At 46.9% G+C, this 16386-nt stretch overlaps 1 pseudogene; it reads left to right on the forward strand.

The window, feature by feature from the left end:
- The first annotated feature begins 786 nt into the window (after positions 1 to 786).
- LOC118840393 lies at positions 787 to 1687 on the forward strand (annotated as a pseudogene).
- Positions 1688 to 16386: the final 14699 nt, after the last annotated feature.

Raw genomic sequence — 16386 nt, forward strand, 5'->3', positions numbered from 1 at the left:
TCCCATTCATAGAGAATTTTATTTTTGTAATAAATTTGGACATTTTTGATAGCTTTAATTTAAAACATATGTCTCTTAAAGGCCCAACTCTCTAATCCTCCTACCTAAATGCATTTCATAATCCTAGCAATATACATTCTTTATATACTTATTTTTCCTCTGTGAGTTATTAGATCAATCTCTGTTGTACAATAGCAGATCTTACTGAGAAGTCTCTATGTTATTTTGAAACTTGATAAAATTAGCATTATGCCACATATAAACAGAAGCAGAGCAAAGACATCATTTTTGAATGTGAATTCTTCAATTTCAAATCTACATGAGGCATCAATAAATGCATTGTTGATAATATATTCACTTTTTTCCCCATTTCAATGAATATTTGCTATTATGTTTGATATAGATAATTGACAGAGAATGATTGAAGCTTTTTTTTTCTTCCTGTGATTGAATTTATCAAGGAATTATTTAATTCTAACTTCTACATAGGAGTTGGGTGATAGGTCAGGATGGATGACAGGAAGACAGCCAAAGTGCTCTACTTGCACCCTTGAGATGTTAGTACAAAGTGAGGAAGACGTCCAACACATTCTGTGGACCCCCAGTGGTAAACTTAAGGCAAGCCATGGACAAGAGTTGCATAGATCTGTGATCTATAATGTTGAAGAAAACTCCCAAACTGATGAGGTGACAGATACACTGGAGTACTAAAGTGCTCAGGGAACAGAGAAGACATATTGTAAGAAGATAGTCAAGTTTCTTCTTCAAATTGACAAACAATGGGCCATGCGCCGCCCCAAGACCCTCTGCATCCACTTAGTGCTCACTGTGCACCTTCACTCACTCGCCCCCCAGACCCAGCTCCTGGCTGAGGTGAACCACATCCTCTACGTCCACAACCTGCCCTACAAGATCATGAACAAGGAGATGTATGACATCTTCGACAAGTATGGGCCCATCCACCAGATCCGTGTCAGAAACACGCCCAGAAACTGCGGCATGGCCTACTTGGTCTTTGAGGACGTCTTCGAAGCTAAGAACGCCTGCGACCACCTGTGAGGCTTCAAAGTGTGCAACTACTACCCCATGATGCCCTACTACAGGGTTGTCCAAAATATGGCCCAGGGGCCTAATCCACAGTGTGATTTTATGCCACCTGCCTGTGGGTTTTAATTTTCATGAGTGGAAAAAAAAATAAAATAATAATTTGTATGGAATGTGTATTAGATGTTTTTAATTCCATCACTAATAAAAAATCTCATTGATATTAATTTTCTTTGGTGTTTTTAAGCAGTATTATGGACTGAACATATGGCATGGAATTTTCAATCGTTCTATGGGATGTGTTCCATCTGTACGATACAGACTGGTCAGTATTCACCTACCTTAACACTGTTATATTGTTGCTTTGTTGCTTTGTGTTTGCTTTCGCGCTTTGCACCTTTGCCTTTCTTATTGATGACACGTGTTCCCCCACTTTCTATTAGCGTACTGTATTTTTTATTCTGGCTGCAGCCCTTGAATAATTATTTTATTTTAATGAGTCCCTAATATAACCTCAGGTTGGGCAGCCCTGCTCTACTACAGCGCCAACAGGGCTTTCCAGAAGATGGACATGAAGGAAAAGGAGGAGCAGCTGAAGCTGCTGAAGGAAAAATATGGCATCAACACAGACCCACCCAAGTGAGGGGCTCCTCTCACTTTGGGGGGCCCACAGGCTGCTTCACCAGGAATTTGACCCATGACCCACCCCAGCCCACAGGGCCCACTGGCTTCCTTTGGACACAATGGCCAGGCTGTAGCAGTCAGTGGGTCAGCAACTGGGCCCCAAGTCTGTAGAACCTTTGCCTCAGTGATTCCTCTGGTCTTTCCCAAAGTTGCCCTTTGGGCTTAGGCTGAGGGCATCACAACCTCGTAGAACGAGAGTTGGCAAATAAAGGCCCCAGGCTCATGACTTGGAAAAAAAATTGACAAACAATGAACACATCTGGATTTTATTTTCCAAACTTTTTTCAATTATATGGCTATGAAGATGTAGGATGAAGTACGAAAATCACCTGCAGAAGACTTCCTGTTCTCATCTTATATTTTAATCGAGGTTATCCTTGATATGCATTTAGAGCATTTTCAAAAAGCTTTGAAGAGTTGACCTCAGTCTTTATTTGTGGAGGGAGTTTCTTCATTGGGGCTTCCCATTATAAAAGAAATCACAGGTCTATGAGAAAAAAATAAAAGGGGAGGGGGAAGTATCTGCAACCTTTCTCTCTCTCTCTCTCTCTCTCTCTCTCTCTCTCTCTCTCTCTCTCTCTCTCTCTCTTTGGTGAGACACTGTGGACAAAGAGTTAAGCACATCCTGGGCAATTTGCTGACCCTTAGCTTCTGTGTACTTAATCATGCTGGTCCTTGGGCATTACTTATATTCTGTTACTATGATCATATTTTTATATATAAAGATGTATTGATAGGTAGATAGATGGTAGACAGATAGGCAGGTGATAGAGAGATGGATAGACAGGGAAATAGACAGATATATATATATGTATATATACATACATTTATTAAGTGCTTAATATGTGTCAGGCATTATAGTAAGTACTAGTGATTCAGATACAACAAATAAGACAGTCCTCACCCTCAAGGAACTTATATTCTAATAGGAGAAAAAAACACACAACAGGAGGAGTGAAGTGAACATGGTTGGTACCCCTAACGAAACAGTGGTTGGAGCTAGGAACACACCAATCAGGAAGGCAGGCCTTAGGGCAGAGGAAAGGCAAGAAGATGAAGATGTATAGCATAAAACCATATACTTGAAATTTGTTGGTAGTTTGATTCCACCTTCAAAATAATTATAGAAAGCTTCCAATGTAAAGAAAAACTGAAATTATAAGATATGAAATTCAAATAAGTCTATACAGAGATTCAAATTATGCTTATTTTCCTTGGAAATTTAAAATCAAACATGTTGGAGTGGAGACTAAGTTTTTTCATTAACTTACTGAGTACAAGGCACTATATGAAAAAGAGCAGATGAATGTGAGAGCATGATCCAATGAAGGTCAAGCCTTTAAGAAATGTGGTCAATTAAATTGCTTTTATTAACTTTAATATATACATATGTGCATATGTAAAGAAGACTATATCTATGTATCTATCTATTTATCCAAATACCCTAGAGTAGTGGCCATTAATTATTTTTTTTCATTTTGTTAACTATCCTTTAATACAATGGATTTCCTTGTAATCTGATGTATTTTATTTTATTCATTCAAGAACTTTGTTCTAACAAAGATTATATAAGCTATACCAGACTTCCATGACTCACAAAGAAAAAAAGCATGCCTACTCTAGATTTTTTATATACAATACAAAATATCCATCCCAACTAAAGTTTAAACTCCCCTCCCCCCCAAAAAAAAACCCTTAATCCCATCAGGATCAAAGCACCAAGTGTAAATTTCTAGGAGAGCTAGATCCAAGTACACATATATGCAGATCCAGGCCTTGTTGGATCAGGGCCAGACTACCTGTTCTTTTATCTGGTAAGGAAACAGTCATCTCTGGGTTCCAAGAAACTGGAAGCATAAGAATTTCCTTTTCATTTGGGGGTCACTATCAATTTAAATTCTTCTTTCTATACTTTGCTTAGAGACTTGTTTAAACAACCCTGTGTCAGAAAAATAAATTGAACAATCCATGAGTGAATATCTAAATTAAAAAAAAAAATCCTTCCAGGACAAGATGGATACACAAGCAATTATTTAAAACTTGAAGTCAAACATCTTAAAAAACAATCATTTCCAATATTACATAATTTCAATATTTCGTAAACTGTTTAGAAAAATAGAATAAGTTGTCCTACCAAAATCCTCCTGTGATACAAATAAAATCTTGAAAATTAAATTACAAAGAATCAAAATATTAAAAGGAAATCTATAGATGAATATCCCTAAGAAATATTGAGTCAAATAAAAAAAAATAGAGAAATGGGCTGGACTTCTGATTCATATGATCAACAAAATGGAGACCATTTTCTTCAATGACCATTTTCTCCAACAACTTCTCAAACCTTTTTAAAAAAAATGTCAAATATAAAATAACTTGAACTAGCTCTGCAGTGTCAAATTCAAGTAGAAACAGCTCCCTGTGGGCCATATATTGACTAAATAAAACACAGATTCTTATTTTTTGTTGTATTCTTACTTATTTTGTTAAACATTTTCCAATTCCATTTTAATCTGGTTCCAGCTACATGAAGGAATTTCATGGGCACCTGAGAGTTTGATACCTCTGGTCCAAGAAACCTAGAACACAAAAGATTAAAAAACAAAACAAAACATGAACTGATGCTAACTTGTACTCCTGCAACACTTCCTCCACCACCACCCATTATGCTACCGGCAGTGAGGCTACACTAGTGGATTGGTCCATGGGCTCACAACAAAATGCAACATATTCCAGTCTATCCTTCTTCTTTCCAGTACCATGAAGATTATTTGCTTGTATCTCAGTGGCCAGCACTGTGGGAGCATTCTATGTCATAAAATATTTCTTCAGGAGAGTGAAGAACAGAGGGAAGGATGAACTCCACCTCCATTCCTCCCAAATGCTTGGAGTTCCAAACTCCAAATAACAGAAACTATTCTAGGCTGCACTGATTCCAATGTGGAGCATTCTGACCCACAGGACCAGAAAACTGAAGAACAGAGAGACTGGGATAGGATACCATGTGTAAAGGACTACGTGGAACTCCACAAAGCCTGAGAGAAAAAGCCCAGCATCCAGCTGCAGCCAGTTCTATTCCCCCCAGAAGTCACTTCGAGTAGAGAACTAGGCTAGGGTACCATGAAATTATTTAGCATTGGAGTAGAGAAGAACCTGCTGGGGGGATGGTAGAACACAAGGGCAGGAGGATTAGAAGGTGTCTGTTGTTGGTGGCAGGAGAAGAGTCTTGTTTTGGTAATAAATGGAACTCACCCTATTGAATGTTCCTATGGGTGAAGGGAAGTGCTTTTTAAAGGAAGATGAGGACCTTGTGCTGGGTATTGTTATAGGTATTTCTTGTGCTGGGTATCGTTATAGGTATTTGGAGCTTAAAAAGAGACCACTCTCCCTAAATTAGGAAGGAGAGAATTGAAAGTACTAGAAGCAAATGGCACCAAATCTTCCTCCTCATTCATTTGCTCTTTCTCCTTCCTGCAGGTGACAGAGAAGACACAGCCCCTTAGTAGAACACTCCACAATACATCCCGAGTTATGCAGCCCACCACTAATCTACTCCTTCAATTCTTTCCCCATATCTTCTTAAAATCTCTTTTTCATCTTATTTTCTCCTCCTTTTCTTTCATTTAATTGAGGGTAGAAGAAGAATGAAGAGAACGAAAATAATTGGTTCATCATTTAGAAAAGAATAGTTAATCTGGATAAATAGATATGTCCATTCTGACCACTACCAATAGCATTTGGTCAAGATCAACATATTCTCATCACAAGCATCTGGTTATCTATCTATGCAATGAAGTTGTTTACATTTATTTGAGGGCTGGAAGTGAATACACTCATTAGAAATTCAAGGTTGAATTACTCAAATCAAGTATTCAAATGAAAGATCCAAAAAGGGGCAATTAGCCAGACCTAGAGCTGGGTAGGAACAGTAGTTAGTTGAATTTTATTTGATTTACAGCACAATAGTCTCATCATTCTTAGGCAGCTTCTTGGCACAAAAATCCATCTTTTAAACCCTATCATAATATTGGAATCATTCTGCCAGTTAGCAGGCTTTCTGAGGGTAAGGGTTACCATGACTCTGTGATGATTAGCTTTGTATTCTTCCTTGCATCAACCAAATGATTGATATTTCCATTTTTTTAAAAGGAGGGCATTTGGACTTGTGATTTCATCAGTGTAGTGAGCTCCTGGTGATGGACTTTCCCCTTTATCAATGCAAATCAGCAAGTGTTATACATCTAAACATATGTCTATATTATTAATCAGCAAACACTTTTATTGATTTTTTTTCCTCCACCACACCATATCCTTACACATATTTAAAGGAAGAAAAATGCAATCCTTTCTGTCTTGTCTGAAAGCAGTTAAATCCTATTTGTTTATCATTAATTTTGTTTATTTTACATCAATATTCATTAGTGAGGTTGGCCTATTTCACTTTTCCCAAGTTTGCATATCAGGATCATATTTTCTCATAAAAAGTAGAGTGGTTTTTTTCTCTATAATTGAAGAGATTTTATGTTTCATAGGGAATATTTTTATTGAAAAGTTCGATAAGATCCATTCACAAATTAATCAGAACTGTAGTTTTTGCTCCCTCCAGCAATAATAGTAATTCATATAAATAATAGCAATAATATAATAATAAATAATAGTTCATTTAAAATTTACTTAATTTCTTTTGCTGAGTTTGGGTTGATTAAGAAATGTATTTCCTGCCTTTTAATATTAAGTATTTATATTATTATAAATATCTATTTCTTTTTTATAATTATCTAGGTGGACATGTAGGTATATCGCTCTCTTTTCTAGTGTTTTTCTACTTTTGTTTTTTATATTTTTACTTATTTATTGTCTATATTTTTATATTTTATGTGTTTAAAACTCAAATTATCTATTGGCTTATCAGTTATTTATCTTTAAAAAAGACATTTTGAGGAGTGGAGCCAAGATGACAGCTGGAAAGCAGGGGCTTGCTTAAGTTCTCCCACCATACCCTCTAAACACCTGTAAAAAATTGCTCTGAACAAATTTGAGAGCTGCAGAACCCACAAAATAGCAGAGGGAAACAGGTCTCCAGCCCAGGAGAGCCTGGATGGTCACCGGGAAGTATCTATCGCGCAGTGCTGGGAGCGGAGAGCAGCCCAGCATAGGCCATGCCAGGACAGACCAGATTGGGAGTCACCCAGCCAGAACAAGTCTTAGGGCCATGAATCATTGAGCTGTGGCAGTTACCAGACTTCTCCACCCACAAATGCCAAAGAGCAGGTTAGTGGGAAACTGAAGGATCGAGTTCAGAGGGGTCCGGCCACCAGCCCTGGGGGTGGTGGTGGCAGCAGCATGAAGCTCCCAAGGCTGCCTCCAGAGCCCCAGCATCAGCTGCTTCCCGAGTCCCTGGCTCACACAGTAGCAGGAATCTAGCAGCAGATCAGAGCAGGGGTGCAAAGAGCACTTTATGTGTTACAAAGGCAGGTTCTCTTGACATGCCCTGTTTGGATCTGGATTGTGGTACTGGCTGGCAGTTCTTGGGGGAGGAGGAGTGCTGCTGTGAAAGAGCCTGGGGTGATGCTAGAGTAGAAATAGCTCTGAAAAGAGCAGTGCTTGGACCCTAAAGTTTGGGACAAAGTGCTCTCTACTCTACGATACCCTGACAAAAAGCTCAAAGGTCAAGTAGTTGGCTGGGAACATGAACAGGCAGCAAAAACAAACTCAGACACAGACTCAAGCTCAAACTCTAGATTCCTTTTTTGGTGACAAAGAAGATCAAAACATACACCCAGAAGAAGTCAACAAAGTCAAAGAAGCTACATCAAAAGTCTCCAAGAAAGATATGAATTGGGCTCAGGCCATGGAAGAGTTCAAAAAGGATTTGGAAAACCAAGTAAGAGAAGTAGAGGAAAAATTGGGAGGAGAAATGAAAGTGATGCAAGAAAACCATGAAAAACAAGTCAAGGACTTGCTAAAGGAGACCCAAAAAATACTGCAGAAAATAACTCCTTAAAGAACAGACTAACTCCAATGTCAAAAGAGCTCCAAAAAGCCAATGAGGAAAAGAATGCCCTGAAAGGCAGAATTAGCCAAGTGGAAAAGGAGGTCCAAAAGACCACTGAAGAAAACACCACCTTAAAATTTAGATTGGAGCAAGTGGAAGCTAGTGACTTGATGAGAAATAAAGATGTTATAAAACAGAACCAAAGGAATGAAAAAGTGGAAGACAATGTGAAATATCTCATTGGAAAAACCACTCACCTGGAGAATAGATCCAGGAGAGATAATTTAAAAATTATTGGACTACCTGAAAGTCATGATCAAAAAATGAGCCTAGATAAAAAAGACATTTTGTTAATCAGCTCAACACTTTTAGTTTTGTTTCTTCTTCAATTATCATTTTTGACCTTATTGAGTTAATTATTGTTATCTATGCTTTAAAAAAATTCTGAAGCATAGTAAATCCAGCTCAAATCCCTGATTTGTGAATATTTATGTTTCACATTTGTTGGGATTTGGGTGGGGGTGGGACGCCGCTTAGGGCTGGGTGGAGGGTGGGGCAGGGACTACAGCTTTCCGGGTATAACGGGTATAACGCTTTTCCGGGTATATCGCTGGGCAGTGCCGGCTTAGGATGAAGCCCATCCATATAAGGCAATGTTATAGCTCTCGCCACTGGATTGGCTGCAATAGGTTATATAATGTACGGGGATAGGGGAGGAGTCGGAGTCGAGCAGTCGCCGTGGAAGATGTACCAATAAAGACCGTGAGCGAGATCCTCTGGCGTTCTGTCTGGTGAATTCCGGTCTGGGTGGAGGCCAGGCCGGCCGGTGACGACCGAAGGCTCGGTGTAGGAGCAGAAGAGGTCCCCCGGGGAGGACTGCCCGCGACCCCCGGCCCAGGAAGAGGCCTAGGGGGAACGCGGCAGGTTGGCGCCCGCACAGGGACCGGCCTAGGACGGCTGGACCGTTGCAGAGTTCCGGAAGAGCCCCGGTGATAGGGGGGACTAGCCCGACTAGGGCGGACCAGACAGCTTCTCCGTGCAGGTAACGGGGGAAAGGCCCGGAGATGGGGCAAGCGCGCAGCCTCCCTTTGCTGCGGCCAGAGGATCGGGACTTATTAACTTTACAGGTCAGAACTGCTTTGTCTAAACGGGGGTTGTCCGTCTAAACGGGGGTTGTCCGCCTCCACGGAGCAGCTAAAGCGGCTCGTGGAAAAGTTGCTGGTGGTGGCTCCGTGGCTCATACACTCGGGGTTTCAGCCGGACCGTTTTCCAGTCTTACAGCAGCAAATGCTGTCTTATCAAAAACAGTGCCCGGGTTTTCTTCTTCCGGAGGACTTTGGCTTGATGGCCGCCATTAAGGGGTTGCTTGACCCCAGGCCTCCTCCGGACACCAGCACGGCAGAGACTCAGACGGAGACCCGGCCGCTCGGTGGGGGCCCGGGAGGGGAGACTGATCTGACTGAGGTGGTGGTAACTGGGCCAAGGCCCGCGGCCTCTGCTCCCCCGTTGTACCCTTGGGAGGATATGCGGGAGGCGGGAAATGAGCGGCCTCAGGCGGAACATACAGGACAATGGCCCCTTTTAGAGACGAAAAGACTAGTCTCGGAGAACTGCTACCACGCTTCAGGCGCAGTTCGACTTTTTGGAGCGGTGGGCGCACCCAGCAAAGATGGCGCCGGTTTCCGGCCGAGGGAGGAGTCGCGGGCGATTCCCTCCTGCGGGGAAGGGGAGGCGCGAGGGAGGGGTGGTGTGCCAGAGGGCCGCCCACTGCCCCGCCCTCCAGAACAGGAACGCAGATCTACTTCCTCTTTTCCCCACTCTGACGGCGAAAGCGAAAGCCGCTATGAGCGGCTCAGCCCGGGGGATAGATCAGGCGGGTACCTTCCTCTGATACCTCGCGCGATCCGCGAAGCTATGCGGTCCGGAGAGGTGGTGGACTCAGAAATCTCTGAGGCATTTCCATTATTTCTGGATAATGGTACCCGAGTTTTTCAGCCCCTGCCGCTGAAGACCATTAGGGAATTTAAGCAGGCGGTGCAGGAGAATGGCCCCGCTTCCCCGTTGGCACAGCGCCTTCTTTCTAATATGACTGTCTCCACAGTCTGGACCCCGCGTGATTTCGATGACCTCGCGTTGGGGGTCCTGAGCCCTGTGGACTACACGGCGTTCCAGGCTATCAAAGAATCGGAGGCTAGAGCGCTCCAAGCGCGCACCGAGGGGCCCCCGGGGCGGGTAGACCTGTTGTTGGGCCGGGGACAATACAGTGATCCCCGGGTACAGGCCACTTTTAGTAACCAGGAGCTGGAGGATGTGCGGGTAGTACATCAACAGGCATGGCAAAGGCTGGGGCGTACCTCTGCAGGAACCCCAGCTGGCCTGGCCGATATGCGCCAGAAGCCAGGGGAGAGCGCACTTGAGTTTGCCACGCGAGTGCGGAGATACGTGGACAGCACGTTTGCAGGGCCGGGCCGGGAACTCATCATTAAGCAGATCCTCCGAGAGGGGTTCCGGGGGGAGGCGAAGACAGCTCTGGCGGCCTTGCCCCCCGACGCCACCCCGGACCAAATGATAGAAAAGGTGATGTCCCTCGCTCCTCCCTGTCCCATGGAAGTCTTGGCGACGGCCATAGAACGGGACCGGAGGGATCGCTTGAAAGAGGAGGCCGCGAGAAATGACGCCCTGGTAGAGGCTTTGAACCGCCTCGCGGTCTCCCGGGACTCCGGATCCGACCGTCGGTGCTTTAAATGTGGTCAGCTGGGTCACTTTCGGGCCCAGTGTCCACAAAGCTGCGGGTCGGGACGAGGCACCCCAAATTGCTTCCGCTGCGGAAAGCCTGGCCATATGGCGAAATTTTGCCGCTCCGACCAAAGGAACCCCACCCAGGAGTCGGGAAACGAGCACGGGGGGCCGAGAAAGCGGGCAACTCGCCCCCCCCGGGTCCAGTCCTTACGGCCCGAGACTCAACCACCCTTCCCTCGTGGGGGGCAATAGAAATCCCGGTCCAAGGGCCAGCAGGAGTGCTCCTGGCCACGGGGAACCCTTTTCAGTCTCGCTATACCGTTCCCACCCAGGTGCTGGCCCCCGGTGACCCGTTACTGGTAGTTAACCCACACCCTATTCTAGTTGATATTTTCCCAGGTGAGGTCCTCGCTCAGGCAGTGCCGTTCCAGGACACAGAGGCTGATTCTTGCCTTTGGATGGAGAAGATCACAATGGACCGCCCCATGATGATCCTCCTGGTGGAGGGACAGCCAGTGCGGGGTCTAGTAGACACGGGAGCCGATCGCTCCGCGCTGCCCTGCAACCAGTGGCCTCCTCAAATTCCACGCCGACGAGCTGGCAAGCCAGTAAAGGGAGTGGGAGGAGTAGTGGAGGCATGGGAGGCCGCCAGGCCTATGACTTGGAGACGGGACGCGCTTGAGGGCCAGTTTAGCCCTTTGTGCGTTACCGGTCTCACCTATGCACTATGGGGTCGTGACATCCTTGCACAGCTCGAGGTTACCTTGTCCGGCCCGGATACTTTAAACTCTTGAGGGCCACTGATCGTGACACGGGCACCCCCACACCCCGAATCACTTGGACATCTACCACGCCAGTGTGGGTAGACCAGTGGCCCCTCCCGTTGCAAAAGCTCGTCGTAATGGAGGAGATTGTCCAGGGTCTGCTCCTTCAGGGCCAAATTAGGCCCTCCACTAGCCCTTACAATTCTCCTGCCTTGTCATTAAAAAACGCGGTGGAAAAGGCCGCTGGAGACTCCTGGTGGACTTGCGGGCCATCAACCGTATTATGTTACCAATGGGGAAGCTCCAGCCCGGGCTTCCTTCTCCCACGGCCATTCCGGCTGGATGGCCTTTGGCCGTGGTGGACATAAAGGACTGCTTTTTCTCCATTCCCCTCCACCCGAAAGACACCCCCAAGTTTGCGTTCTCTCTGCCATCTACTAATGTTTCTCGTCCCCACAGGCGGTTCGAGTTCAAGGTTCTCCCGCAGGGAATGGCCAACAGCCCTACGCTGTGCCAGAGACATGTGGACGGGGTGCTGGAACCGGTCCGTCGGGACCACCCTTCAGCTCTCCTTCTTCATTATATGGATGATATCCTGGTGGCGGCGCCTACTCAGCAATTGTTGGACCCTTGCTTGAGAGATGTTCGGAGGACGCTACACCGTGCGGGCCTGTTCCTGGATCCTGAGAAGGTCCAACTTACGGTCCCGGCTAAGTATCTTGGCTCGGTGGTGGGGGAGACCTCCGTGCGGCGCCCCTTTCCTGTGCTACAGGAGGCGCGCTGCAAGACTCTTAATGATTTTCAAAAACTTGTGGGCTCGGTGCAGTGGGTCCGCTCTTATCTTCCTATTCCCCCCGGGGATATGCAACCCCTTTATGACCTTCTCAGAGGACCCACGGACCTTAAATCTCCTCGAGCTTGGACCCCTGCAGCCCGCGATGCACTGCATCGCATCATTGCTCGAGCCACGTCCGCGCTGACACGATATGAGCCAAATAAGACAGTTTATTTTAGGCCCCTGCAAGACGGCCTATTACCATGGGGTGCCTTGTATCAGGCCCATGGAGTAATTGAGTGGATCTATGTTTCAGGCGCGGCCTCCTCGCTGGAGGGGCGCTTGGACGCTTTGGCTCGCCTTGTAATAGCAGCCCGGCGTCGCTGCCTAGCGTTGCTAGGCTGTGTGCCCACCCTGGACGCACCGTACCTTGTTCCCGTCCTTCCTGAACTGATGCAGGCGTCCTGGGCGTGGGCGGTGACACTGCTTGACGTCCCGGTGGGCGGCGGCCCTTTGCCCAAACTCTTGGAGACCATCCCCCTTTTCCCCATCTCCCTCGCCCCGTCCCCGGTGAGCCCGCAACCGGTACAGGGGCCCCAGATTTTTACCGATGCTTCTAAGGACCACAGAGTGGCGCTGTATATCCCCCATTTGCAACAGTGCTTGCGACTGCGCTCTCCATATCCCTCGGTGCAGCCCAGTGAGTTGTGGGCGATCCTTCAGGCGCTCCAGTTGTTCCCTGATACGCCTATTAATGTGATTTCAGATAGCAAATATGCCGTGGAGCTTGTTTCTGGCCTCCCAGACTCCTTTATTTCTCCCGGTGTACCGCTCCACCCACTCTTTTCACAGGTCCAACAGGCTCTGCAGACTCGTTCGGCCCGCGTTTACCTCCTCCATGTCCACTCTCACCGGACGACCGCGGGCCCCATCTATTCGGGGAATGCTGTTGTGGACGCCGCCCTCCGGTCGCCGCCTGAGACTTTCCTTGCTGTCGCGGATGAGGTTTCCGAAGATCCGGCCCAATTGGCCCATTCCCGTTGGCACCTCTCCGCCCGATCTCTCCGTCATCTGTATGGAATATCTCGACAGCAGGCCAGAGACATTGTCAAAGCTTGTGCCTCTTGCGCCCCCTTTCAGCCCCGCATCCCGGAAAGAGCTCGCAACCCCAGAGGGGACAGTTCTAACGCTCTCTGGCAGATGGACATGACGCACATTGGCTCCCGGGTTCTCCACGTCTCAGTGGACACGTTTTCGGGATTTGTCAGCGCCTCCTTTCAGCCTGGGGAGACGGCCCGCTGTGTTATTGCTCACCTCTACCAGGCGTTCGCACACATCGGCGTTCCTACGGAGATCAAGACGGACAATGGCCCTGCCTATGTCGCAAAGGCCTTCGAGGACTTCTGCCCCATGTGCCCGACACCTGGACTTCGCCTGCTCTGGGGGTTCCTCATCGTTCACCGGGAGCGGCGGTTCTCTCTTGGGAGAAAGAGGGAAAAAATTGGACCTTGACTCCTCAGACTGTTCCCCCCCAGGACGTTTGCGTCCAACCCCCTTTCTTCTGGCTCCTCATCAACGCATCTCTCTCCGACCCCCTTCTCAACTGTTCAAAGGTTGAATGTTACCTCTCCCCTTGCTGGAATGGCTCCTTTGCGCCGACTGCGGTGGTGGTCCGCGCCCCCGAATTCGTCCCCATCCCTCTGTCCTCTCAGAATCCGGCTGCGCCCCCCCCCCGTTCCCCGTTACCGCCAGGGAGGAGAAAACAGCGTAAGCCGCGGGCGGTGGGGGTGATTCTCCTCGTGGTGGGACTCCTTATCAGCTTAGTGGCTTCTCTCGCCTCCCTTGGCCTTACCGCGACGGCCATGGCTGGCTCTGCGGTCACGGCCGAGGCCCTCAACAACGCCACCGCCCAGACAGCGCAGGCCCTGCAGACTGTGGAGACATCCCTCCTCCATCTTCGGGGAGGACTGCTCACCCTGAACACGCGCCTCGATCTGGTCGTGGAGCGGTTGGACTCCTTTGTAGATCACTCTTGTCGTCGTCGCGTGGGCGAAGGCCTCTGTGTGACGAATGCCCCTTATTCTAACTCCTCTATCGCGGCCGAGCTCAGCCGCAACCTTTCCCGGGCCCTGACCGGGACCTGGGATGAGGATTTTTGGGACACGCTGCACAACCTTCGGCGGGAGTACCAGGCCATCAATGGCACTAGGGTCTCCCCATGGGTCCCGCCCAACCTCTCCTCCTGGTGGCCTTCTTGGCTTTCAGGTCCGTGGTTCTCCTGGTGGCCCTACCTGGCTGCTGCGGCGGCCTTCCTCGCCCTGCTTATTGCGGTCCGCGTTCTTTGCGCCCGCATCTCCCTGCTTTCTCGCCGCCAGCGGGTTGGTTACCGCGCCCTGCGGGCCGTAGGTGTGGGGGAGGACCCCTCAGGTTGGTTGGATCTTGATTCCGCTTTGTGAGCACTGCCCTATGTTTCCCCTTCTTCCTTTTAATTTTAGTTTAAGGGGTGAATTGTTGGGATTTGGGTGGGGGTGGGACGCCGCTTAGGGCTGGGTGGAGGGTGGGGCAGGGACTACAGCTTTCCGGGTATAACGCTTTTCCGGGTATATCGCTGGGCAGTGCCGGCTTAGGATGAAGCCCATCCATATAAGGCAATGTTATAGCTCTCGCCACTGGATTGGCTGCAATAGGTTATATAATGTACGGGGATAGGGGAGGAGTCGGAGTCGAGCAGTCGCCGTGGAAGATGTACCAATAAAGACCGTGAGCGAGATCCTCTGGCGTTCTGTCTGGTGAATTCCGGTCTGGGTGGAGGCCAGGCCGGCCGGTGACGACCGAAGGCTCGGTGTAGGAGCAGAAGAGGTCCCCCGGGGAGGACTGCCCGCGACCCCCGGCCCAGGAAGAGGCCTAGGGGGAACGCGGCACACATTATTGGATTCTATTTTTTTAATTTATTCCAGTGTCCTCTTCTCTTTTATAGGTGAATTCATATCACTCATCTTCATGATTATGATTATTAATAGTGTATTTTTCTCCTCCATCTTAAGCTCTTGTATGATTCCCTTTTTGTCTCCTGCTCTTCTTTTCACACAGGAACAGTAGTAGTAAACAAAGTGTATAACTGATAATTGTTATCTATAATTAGAGCAATCTGCTTCAGCTCCATTGACTATTCTCTTTTCCCCTTTCCTGAAATCCTGGTTTTTATTCTTTGCTTCATTCCTTTTAACATTCCCTTCATGAACCAACCTCCAATTTTAAGTTTGTTTGGGTTTTTTTGTTTGTGACTGTTACTCCTTTGATACATTTATCTTTAAACTTCTCTTTCTCTTTTCCCTGTCTCTACCTGTTTCCTTAAGTTTAATGTATTACAATGAAAAACTATGTATATGCATATACGTGTTTATGTTTGTCTGTTTTCTCAAATCTTCTTTCCCAGTTTGGATAAGATTGAAATTCATGTCATGTCTACTCGACCAGTCCTTCCTCTTTGTTTTATGAATGCATGTATGTGTGCACCCATGCATGCATGTGTGTGTATCTATGTATGGTATATGTATTCATGAATGTATGTGTATATGTGCATATATACATACACATATGTGCCTATGTATATATGTGTATATATGTATATGATGTCCTATAGGTTTTTTTTTTCTTTTACATGTAATTCTTCATCTTTTTCTTTGGGGGATATTTTATTCCAAGATTTTCTCCTCTTTAGAGTAGTTACTACCTAGTCGTCACACTGTTGCACATTTTTTTTTCTTTGACCTTGAAGCTCTGGACTTGGGCTATAATATTCCTGGTTATTTTTCCAGTGATGACTAGTAAATATTTTCTAATTTAATTTTTTTCCTATATTTCAATAGATATGGGCTATTTTTAAAAATGATTTTTAAAATAATATACCCAACATACAAACACACAAACATACGTATGAAAGAAGTAATAAAAGGGGAAATAAATGCATGGCACGGTGGACAGAGTGCCAGCCTGGAGTCAGAAAGACTCCTGTTTTTGAGTTTAAATTTGGCCTCAGACACTAAGCGGTTCAAGTCACCTAATCCTAGGCAAGTCACTTAACCTTGCTTGCCTCAGTTTCCTCATCCATAAAATGAGTTGGAGAGGGGGGTGGAGCCAAGATGGTGGCTGGTAAGCAGGGAATAGCATGAGCTCCACACCGAGTCCCTTCAAAACCCTATAAAAAATGGCTCTGAACCAATTCTAGAATGGCAGAACCCACAAAACAGCAGAGGGAAGCAGGGCTCCAGCCCAGGACAGCCTGGATGGTCTCTGGGTGAGGTCTATCCCACACGGAGCTGGGAGCTGGGAGCTGGGAACAGAGTGGAGCAGAGCCCAGCCTGAGCGGCATGAACCAACAAGACCAG

Source organism: Trichosurus vulpecula, chromosome 1 (genome assembly GCF_011100635.1).
Source record: "Trichosurus vulpecula isolate mTriVul1 chromosome 1, mTriVul1.pri, whole genome shotgun sequence".
NCBI lineage: Eukaryota > Metazoa > Chordata > Mammalia > Diprotodontia > Phalangeridae > Trichosurus > Trichosurus vulpecula.